The following is a 10794-nucleotide window of genomic DNA, read 5'->3' as shown; positions in this document are numbered from 1 at the left end:
GAAACCAATAACAAAAGAGAATCGCCAAACCATTTCACATGCTGAATCAACAGTGAGTCACAACACTCAGACTCTGAGTAACACACCAGAGAATGAAGCAACATTGCAAAACAGTGTCTTTTTTTGTTCAAAGATCAACTGCATTAGTGATTTCTTGAGGGGTATTTTGGTTTTTTGTTTGTGTGTTTTTATTTTTGATTGCTCCCCAATAAACCTCTTGTACTTCATAAAAGACAGAGGGTAAATTTACTTATCATCAGACATTTCCAAAAAACTGCTGAAGTTCTCACCTTAACCATGATTTCCCAATCAGTAATTGTTAGTGAGGGGCATCTACTATTAAGAGAGATGCTTCCTTCCAAATGAGAATATATTCCTTCCCACCTCCAGTTTGTGGCAGAAGTATTAGGGTATTTCTTCACTTTTAGGCACCCAAAATTGAATTTCCACCTTCGGAATATTATGCTAGAGCAAAATTATGCAAACCCAATCCATTTACTAGGGCCCGAAATTGGTAGAAAAATTTTGCAAAGCCATTTTCAGGTATTTAAAAAAACCCTCACTGGCTCTTGTAGATGAGTATTTCTTATTAGCTTCCTAACATATCTTCTCCTTTTTAGAACTTTATCTGTATTTTAAATAAGCTGAGAAAGGCCTAAAGTTTTCCTCAAAATTAACTCGGAGAATGAAGTGTTTTGCTAGAAAAAGAAAATGAAAAAGCAGCTCTTCCTGAACTGCATGTCTTAAAAACATCACAGAAAGTTCCTATTATGGTTTATGTGGAAAGGTTTTAAATATCAGAGGATCAAGATTCTGCTCTTCTCAATTTGACCAGCCTACATGAAAGGATTTCCATCTTGTTGTGAATTTTCTAAAGCCTTTAAGGAAAGGAAAAAAAAAAAAAAAAAAAAATAAAAAATCAAGCTTCCTTTCTATGTTCTAAAAACACCCAAAACTACACAAAAGCAGAGAGGACAAGAGCAATTAGAAATTTAAGCAACCCCCTTTAAAAAAACCTAGAAGATTAGATAAGAGGCTGACAGAGAATTTTCTATTATTTCCACTTTGACCATTTTGCAGAAGCTTTCCTTCCACCTTCTGATTGTGAGAAATTTTAGGAAGGACAGCCGTTGAAACTGAAACGCTGAATGCTAGCCACCAAAAAAACCCCAGTGAATATATTCACTGTCACATACTCAAAAAATCAAGCCTTATCTCCGTAATTCACGGGTCCTACCCACTACTCAAACAGCTTGTCCTAAGCGTGCCATCTCCCTGCTGAAGAATCAACCTCCTAAGCTGTTTGGTACACTTTACTGGGTAGAATTTCCTGTGCATGTTATTACTCATCTCACCCTGATGTGTCACAAAAATTGCAAGAGGAACTCTGCTTTACTAACTGGGTAAAATCTGTTGCAATGAAAGAGTTGCGTCCTTCCTACGCCTAACTTCAGACAATATGCAAAACGGAGTCAAAGGAGCACTAACAGGGTATGTGGTCTTGCCAACTCTTATGATTTTGAGTCCTTTAATTATGGAAAGGTTCTTCGAACCCTAATATTGGAATGCTATTACCTGAGAACCTCATCTCTTATTAAATAAAAACGTTTCTAGCCTTTGTGACAGGTCAGAAAAACAAGGATCTACAAATTACTCCAAAACAAAAATTGAAATCTTCACACAAACAAGCATCAATACAAAGGACTCTATAATCTCCAAGTGAATTGATGCTGCTGTGAGGGATCTCCTCACTGATCAGACACTGAAGAGCCATCCTTGACCTCTTGTCTCTCTGCCTCCCTCAACCTGAACCGGGACAGCAAGAGGACTTGGGGGGGGGGGGAGGGGGAGGGAAGGGCAGCAAAATGCTGCATTTGGTGGCAAGGCATACTCACCTGCAAACGACTATCAAAATTTGACTGACGAACCTGTCATCATCCACTGAGATGACTTTGGCTTCTTTCTTCCCCTTCTCAGCAATATGTGATTTCGAAGACCTTATCTACTAAATAGTATATTAGCAATATTATAGGATTAATTAGTAATCTATCAGGATGTATCAGAAGAGTGGGATAAGCGTGAGTGCAATTATTTCAGTTCCCAAGTGCCAGCCAGGAGTAAGTCTTCTTGCATTGTTCTTGCATAGTCTACCGGCGTTACTGCTTTTGTTTAAGAGAGGACAAATGCAAGTAATTTCCCATCAATGTTAGAGGCTGGACAGAGTGTTTTCACTGTTATTCAGTGCAGAAGACGTGTGTGCACATGCGTATTATCATTACAACCAGGTTCTCCTAGTAAGAGAGAGACTACTTTTGTCCTTTGTAGGCCCTGCCTCCCTCTGCTGACTTGTAATTCATTTCTCTAAGACATTATGGTGGTTCTGCCTCTCCTCCAGAAACTCCTTTTTCAATTTCTGGTAGCTCTACCTGTTGAGGGAGAAAAAGCTCTGACTATCTCCATAGTGGTAATATAGTCTGACTAGCTGCCTCCTTGACTCGTCCATCAACACGCAATTTCAAACAGCAGCTGAAAATAAAGAGCAAGTTAGCATAACTGTGCAATCAATTTTTCCATAACCCCCAGTTTGGTAACTACCACCAGACCAACATGACATTTCCCAGCCCTTTAGTAACAGGGTGAAGTTGCAACAACTACAGCTTTCCAAAAAGAGCTTATGGGGATGCTGATGCTGGTACATACACTGAGCCAGCTCAGATTTCAGTTAACTTAGTTTTGTGCAGATTTTATGCTCTATTGTTTCAGCTTCACATAGATGTCTCACAAAGTAAGTCATGTTTACAGCCAATTTAGATTATTGACAAGAGCAATGTTGCTGAAGTAAAGAGCCAAGTGTTTCCTGGGAATAAGTGACCCATTTTGGAAGAGCAGCAGAGGTAGGAAGCCTCAGGAAACACTCTACTATTAATAGCTGTACTAAAATAAACCTCCTCTCCAAATTTTGTAACAATTGTTTTAATAAGTTTTCTGGCAAGAGGCTAGAATAAATTATCGTTCTTTGCTCCTGTGCCAGTCACATTAACTCCTGCAACCAGTTTAGCCGAGACAATTGGGTCACTACAACTGTTCATACTCCTTTATTCTACATAAGTTTTAAGCATGCGTTTTGTTTTAACATTTTTCTAAGCTTCTCAGCAGCCTAAATCTGCTTCAAATAAGTGATCCAAAAATGAGGACAAATTTACACAGAGATGTCTTCATCCAATTAACTTAAAGTCAAAATTTATTTCTGCAGTAAAACAACAGCTTGTTTTCCCACCCTGTGTCACAATGTTTATTGCATACTAGAGCCGAGAAAAATGATGTGTAACTAGGAAACGGAGTCTGAGTATTCATGTGTCCTTATCGGTCATCCAAACAAGCCAAAAAAAATTAAACTGTGGCCTATGTGAAATATAAACCTTTATCTGGGGGCAAGACTGAGGATGGAATGATGAGATCAGTATTTTCCATTCAACAAACACATTTCCCAACTTTGCAGAACGAGTCTCTGAGGACAGGCAAAAGCTTTCAACATATTTCAAAAGATCTCACAATCTAAGATGGAATAATAAGGCACTCGATAACCTAAAAATTTCACTTCTTAAATCTATTTTATAGAACTGGGATCCAAACCCAATAATAATTTTAAGAGCTAGACATGTTTGCAGATAAGCTGTTGGTAGAATCCTTGAGCTAAAAACAGACACACGACTGAACACCATCCAACCAGACTGAGTCACTCATTAGCTCAGCTGTCTTAACTGTGTGTGAACACTTACCTGAAACCTTTCTTCTAATTTTGCCAGTGGAGAGTTGCAACTCTCACCATCTCTCCTTATTTGAGAGATAAAAGTTATCAGCTCAAAACTGAATGGGATTTTCAGGAAATACACTCACATAAACAGTGAGCTTGCATTCCCAGCTGTATGCTTCACATACTTAAAAAGATCACCAGAAAGTGCCAATACAGCTTTTGTCCTGACACAAGCTCTAACATGGCAGCATAAAAATGCAGTTAGGGATGCAATTTCTCCCCCCCTACCAAACGGCTGCATGCATGCAATCCCAGTGAACTCTTGCCTTGATATACAAACAAACCAAGCAGTTTAGGTGTCAAAGAATAAAGATATCGATCTCTAAATGCTACATCTTTACTTAGACAAGAGCTACTTTGATAAAGACATATATGTAGTCACAGTTTCACTTTCTTATTTATATAACTATACTGGAATGAATTACCTTAATGATAAAGATGTGGGTTTACCTACTAAGGGACTGTTCAAGTGGCTATACTTATATATTCACGGGGACTAAGAAAAGAGTGGACTAATACAGCATTACCTTTCTGTCAATTTAATTTTAATCCCAGTCAGAATGAGAAGAGGGCTTGAGGCTGTGCTTTCATTCCATCTCTGACCATTATTAACACAGGGAAGATGCTGAACTTGACTCAATGTCGAAGTCTAAAAAGATCCTGTGCAGAAACAGAGGAAAAGTGACAGGACAAAAGGCTGCAAAAGTTCTGAGGCATCAGGATACAGGAACCACAAACCAGTTTCAAACAGAAGGGATCTTCCTGGCCACAAACTATAAAATTGGTATCCTTAACGCAGTATTCTTGGCATGATGTAGAAAGTCCGACAGCCAGGAGCAGATTTAAGCTCATTTTCCCCAAAACACCATGTTTTAACATTTGCATCTTACAGTGAATCACGGTGTTGTCTCCTACCTATGATACCCAGCTTGCTTATTTCACAGTACAATGTGATATAATTTCTTCCTAAGAAAGCTTCTGGAGCAATGCCTAGTTTGAGAAATAACATTTCACAAGGAATGTATATTGACTGTAATTAATTCCTATAGATGGAGAGGCCAATTAACAAGAATCCAAGTAATAACTTGGTTGGATTTAATCCATATACTGAACTGGCAACATGCACCAGAGAAAGAGGTAGTGGGTGCAAGGATATATTTGGGGAAGAAATCACACACGACAGGCACTTTCAAAGTGCTTCACAGACGTTTTAAATGTTGCCCAGCCACTCTTAACCCTTGGTCCCATCTACTTTCCATCACCTCTACAGGCTTCTTTTCTGCTCTCTCTCTCATGCTGTGTCTTTCCTGCATACACAATGCAAAAATGCCTTGGATTTCAGTTTTCAGCTTAAAGATTAAAATGCGTGACATTCACATATGCACATCATTCTTCTTAACAAAAGCAAGCTTCTGCAAATTTTGCATTTCACTATTATTGAACAGCCTTGTGCATCAAATCCAGCAACAGAACATGAAAGGGAAGGAACTTTTCTTGGTAACACCATTTTTATTGCCAAGTTCCATTTACAAAGAAAGGTCTATTGTTCATTTTTGTCCAGATTTTCAACAGCCATGACACATGATCAATGCCAGCAAATACAGACTCAGCTATAGAAATCTGGATTTCAGAAACATACACCAATATTTTCCAATTTCACTCCCTTCCCAGAGACTTATTTACATATTTCTTTAAATTAACAAAAGATATCGTCACATTTACTACTAAAGTCTAACATAACTTGCATTAAATAATACTTATTGCCTGTAGAAAGATATTTCAGAATTCAATTCACCCCCTGTTTGGGCTTTTTTCCATGTAAATGTAAGTGCATGTTCAGGACCTTTTTTTCATGGTTTGGTTTGTTCCCCCCCCCCCCCCCCCCCCTTTTTTTTCAAATGAAATATATTTCAGACACAACTTTATTGAAATATACTTCATAGGACAGTCCTTCATGTTCATTCAATGCTTTATGTAGTGTTTAAATCCCAGGTACATTCATTCTTCTAGAAAAATACATTTCCCCCTCTTCACACTTAAAACAATCAAACTTACAAAACAGGTCAAAATGAAAATGCAACAAAAATATCAACACACCTATTCACAAGTGGAGATGCCTAAAGTTATACCCTAAAGTTTAAAATGCTTGCAGCAGGTCCCCTAGAGTTGTAACAACGTATTATTCAGTGCTATTGCTGGGCTAAATAAAGCTCCTAGATATTCTAATAGTCTATAAATTCACACAATTGAATCTACTCGCAATCCTTTTCAAAATTATCTTCATGCCCATTGTAATTATTTCTGCTACGGTTAGTCCTTAAATACACCCAAACACAAAACCTCAGACCATCTCATCTCCTCATACATACTTAAGTTATCGGATTGCAATTACTATGTCTTAGACTCACTTTAGTATGAGCACCCAGAACCAAAAGTAATGGAGAACAAGGTGAAAAAAAATTCTCATGTATCTTAAGATTACCAACTTAAAAGAATCCTGAGAACACTATATACTAGTCTGAACCTTATTTAACTCTAACTTTTGTCATCGAAAAGTATTCTTAGTCATTACCTGCTTCTTAAGCCCTTTTAAGTTATGTTTTTAAATAAATGCACCCACACATTTATTTATGCTAACAAGACAGTCACGACAATGACTCAATTTTTAACTTTTCATATTAAGAACCAATGAATTTAAGTTAGCAAAACAATAAAACGGATGCCACCACAGTGCACATTTATTAGACAAGCAAAATTTAGCTTTATATTTATAATACATTAACAAACATAATATACATATTTTATAATACCTTGCAAAAGAAATCAAATCTGAGCAATGCGCAAATCTAAAAATTTTGGGAGATCAAAATAGGGAAAAATCTGTACAAATGTAATATAAAAATACATTTCCATATGAAAGAACCTTCGGTTTGAGACTTAGTCCAGAACTGCATCTCCCATGTCTGTTGCTGCTCAAAAAATCCTGAGCAGCAGAAAAACCCCCAAGCACTTCCCCCTCCCACCCCCTAAAAACATCCCACCCTAGCAAGCCCTGCTTGGATCACCATCTGCTTTTCAGAAGCCAACAAGAGACAGTAAGAGTTACTATATTTGCAAATTTTGGGAAAGGTCAGAGCAACAGAGCAGGCAAGCACAGGTGAACCACTCCAAAGACTTCTAGATAATAGAAGTGCAGTGCCCAGGTTAGTGATATCCTAGGGTAGGCCAGTGATGGTTAAACAGTGACATACCAAAAAACTCTTGCAAGAAGAATGACAGTAACAGTTAGGAAGAAAATTTTCAACATATATTTAGATGTCTAACATTAGGTTGCCTGAAAATAAGTAGGAGACATCATCTTTGAGGCAAAATGGCTAGATCTCACCGATGACCCCATCCAATGCCTCTGCAAATCTTTGATTCAGCTATTGGACTAAAATACTTCGTTTCCTAGATGACAGCTGCCTGTGCAATGTTCTTAAAAGCAACACCCCATTTAACTTTAGCTGCCTAGTGAAGACATCAGAATGTTTAGCATGTTTTGTTTTTTTTTTTTTTTTTTTTTTTTTTTTTTTTTTAAGAGTACTACATGCAGGTTAGTGAAACTATTCATTAGACTATTCTGTAGTTATTTACCTATAACGTGTGAGGTGAAGAGAGTGACTGATGACACTAGAGCACCGACAGCACCACGTGACTCAAGTATTTACTTTTATGAAGTGGCTTCATAATTACACAGTTTGACCTGCTTGCCTGATAGCTTACCTATGTCTTCAAGCATACAGTTTTAAGTTTAATTTACTACTAGTGAAATGACACTCAATTGCAGGGCAATTATCTGATTCCTAGACTGCTTAAAGTAATCATGCCAGGCCACTTGCAGTAAGCGTGGAAATTATAGTCACTCATGTCTTACTGCTTAATTAGAGAACAAAAAAAAAGTCACAGTAATTTCAATCCTAAAGATAGTTTGTTTGTAGCAAAATCAACAATTTTAACCATCAGTGTAAAAATTCTACACACAAGAATAATTCAAATCCACAAAGGAACATTATTTCCCCTTGTATTTTGTCTCTATTGGGCAAAGAGTTCATATGAATCACTGCACATAGACTTAAACTCTAAACACTGATCTAGATTTGAGTCTTAAATTCTGGATATGGAAGAAGAGTTTTTAAACGTCACATACCTGTCCTTTAGCAACAATACTGCAAAAGATTAAACGAATTCTGGAAGATATTCCCAATTTTTCCTCACAAAGTGGCTTCAAGGAAAATTCCAACTGTATTGTAAAGTGAAGAATGTTGAGGATCTTAACAGGTGTAATTGTATATCTTTTTTTAAGATCAGCTTAACTTAAGAAAGAGAAGTCATAATTTTTGTATTCTCCACTGTTAATTCATGATAAACTAATAAGCTCAGTCCTTATACTGTATATAATTCATGACTTCACACACAAAATACAGCTTTTAGTATTAATATACGTGACTGCATTTCGAATTAATTTGGTTTAATCCACACAGCTTGTAAAATGAACTGCAGGAAGCTTATGAAATGAAAAGCTGGAGTCTTGTTCATTGTTGTACACTGGATGACAGAAAAGCAAAGGGAACGTGCAAGAGGCAATGAGACCTAACAGTGACAGCAATATATAGTTTTGTTAAACTAGTAATATCTTGGTAAAATTTGATAAAATGAGACACATAGACATAAAATAGCAAAGTAACATTCAGTATTCCTTGGCTTCTTTGGCTTCTCTTCTCAAAAGGAATGGAATAATAGAACTGTTTTGTGTGAACAGAATACAGCTGAACATAGGCATAGCTTCTACAAACACATACTGAGAATTTAGCATCTCTCCAAAATTTTGGCATTTTGCTCTGGAACATTGCTATATTTACTTTAGAGTAATCGTACCTCCTCTCTGCAGTATTACACTGAAATAGCGAGCCTTTTGAATGGTCAGTTCTTTAGCTGCTGCTGTCATTTGCAACTTGGTATTTGGATTTGGTTAAAAAGGGTGAAGTCACACTGGCTCAAATCAACTTTTGTTTAGAAAAAAATTACATTTGTGGCTGATGTGCTAATGCTTTCTTGGTTGAGTTTCCTTTTTACAGTGAAAGGGGGATAAGGAAACAGCCCTTGAGTTTTTCTGATAAGGGAGAGATAGATATGATACTCTTCAGGGAACTGTAGATGAGTAACACCATACTTGCAGATAAAAGACTGCCGATGTCAGATTATTTCAGCATCTCCAGAGCTTTTACATTCTGAAGTCTCCTAAAGCAGCATGAAGCAGTCAAATTGCATACACATATGCCTTAATATTAGAAGCAAACAAGCCCAAAATCAATTGTTTCTGTGTCATAACCATTCAGAGATTTAGGTTGGTCTGTACTAGTTGTAGCATTCATAACAACATGACATTGGTAGAGCTAGTGCAGTCAGAGCTTTCCTAGTGTAATTCCACCTTTGCAGAGAGCTTTTGATAGAACTGCTAAAAGATATCCTACCTTACCACCCCTTGACCAGCAAGGCTCTGCCAGCAGTGGACTAGACAGCAGACCTAGTCTTCTATTTTCCTAATAATAGTATCTATCTCAGCCATTTCCTGTGAAGCCCTCAGTAGACAACTGGTCATGAGATTTAAAAGTCACTCAAAGGCAATGAAAAGCACAAAGTCAGCTTTCTTTCCTTTTGTGCCACTTCTTGTGCAGTACAGCTCAAAGATGAGATTATGCATACCCATTAAAAAGACTCCTTGTACTTGGTCCTAATCTTGCTAGAACTGAATTTGACATTAAATAAATAAAGATCAAGGTTTTCCTGTCTAAAACTAATTCTATTTAAGGGAACTCAGCCTGCACAGTGGCATTTTGTGTAATCTAGGTCAAGAGTTAAGGTTAACAGCTAACATAAACTGCGTTCAAGCTAAGAAAAGCATCAATTTTTATAATGATCTTCAGAATTTTACTGGGGCTACAGTGTAATGCTGCAACATACTAGAAGAAGTGTAGACTACAATCAGTTCAGCTAATAAAAATTTATGTGGTCTTTGTGCCCAAATTGCTACTGATGTCTAGACTTGTTTAGGTACATGTACATTAGCTGCAACAGTGACTGCAACGTAAACTCACCCTAAGCATACGACCAAAATAAAGGCAGGCTCTTATTCCAGCATTGCTAAACTCTCAACCCATATCCATAGCAGTGCTGAGGTCACCTAACTCAGAATTCATTTAGAGTTTGGGCTGCTCTGGAATGGTCAGAATATTGGTTAATCGATTTGAGACAAAGTAGAAGCCAAAGAAAACTAGAAAGCAACAAAACTGCATGCAAAAGATAATAGGGAAGAAAAAAAAATTGCTGCCATTCAATAGCAGACACCTTGTATACATGTTTTACAAAGATTAAGTTATTAAGTGAAGAAAAAGATGGAAAAAGAGAGCAGTTATACTTGTGGATTTATCAATCTCATATATAACATTTAAAATCACTTCAAGTATTCCATCTGACAGCCAGGAAGAGGTACAATACGAGACTGGGAAGTAGGTAAAAACTTTCCAGATTCACCTACGCAATATGAAATCAATGTTAGTAGAGACAGAATGAAGAAACAGATTGCACTGATGACTGAAATCACAATACCAAGTAAAGTAAATAGTAGTCTTCAATCTTTGAGAGCCAGAAAGCACTCAATGTTATTAGCAGACCAATAATGACAATCTGCTCATTTTACTATTAATTTAAATTAACACACATGGAAATTGATGAGAAATCTTAAATTCCAGTAATGTTAAATTACGTATCAAATCAGCAAAGAACATTCCAAACTTTAATCAACACTTTTCCCCACTACTTTCGGTCAACTTGGTATCAGGATCTAGGAAGCAAAGTAAGGCAAGCATAAACTCAGAATCACTTTTATGTAGCAATGTTGTTTAACTGTGATACTATCACAGATAGAAAAAAACCTACAC

Source organism: Vanellus vanellus, assembly GCF_965231255.1.
Source record: "Vanellus vanellus genome assembly, chromosome: 14".
Classification (NCBI taxonomy): domain Eukaryota; kingdom Metazoa; phylum Chordata; class Aves; order Charadriiformes; family Charadriidae; genus Vanellus; species Vanellus vanellus.
Note: the sequence above shows the minus strand (reverse complement) of the source record.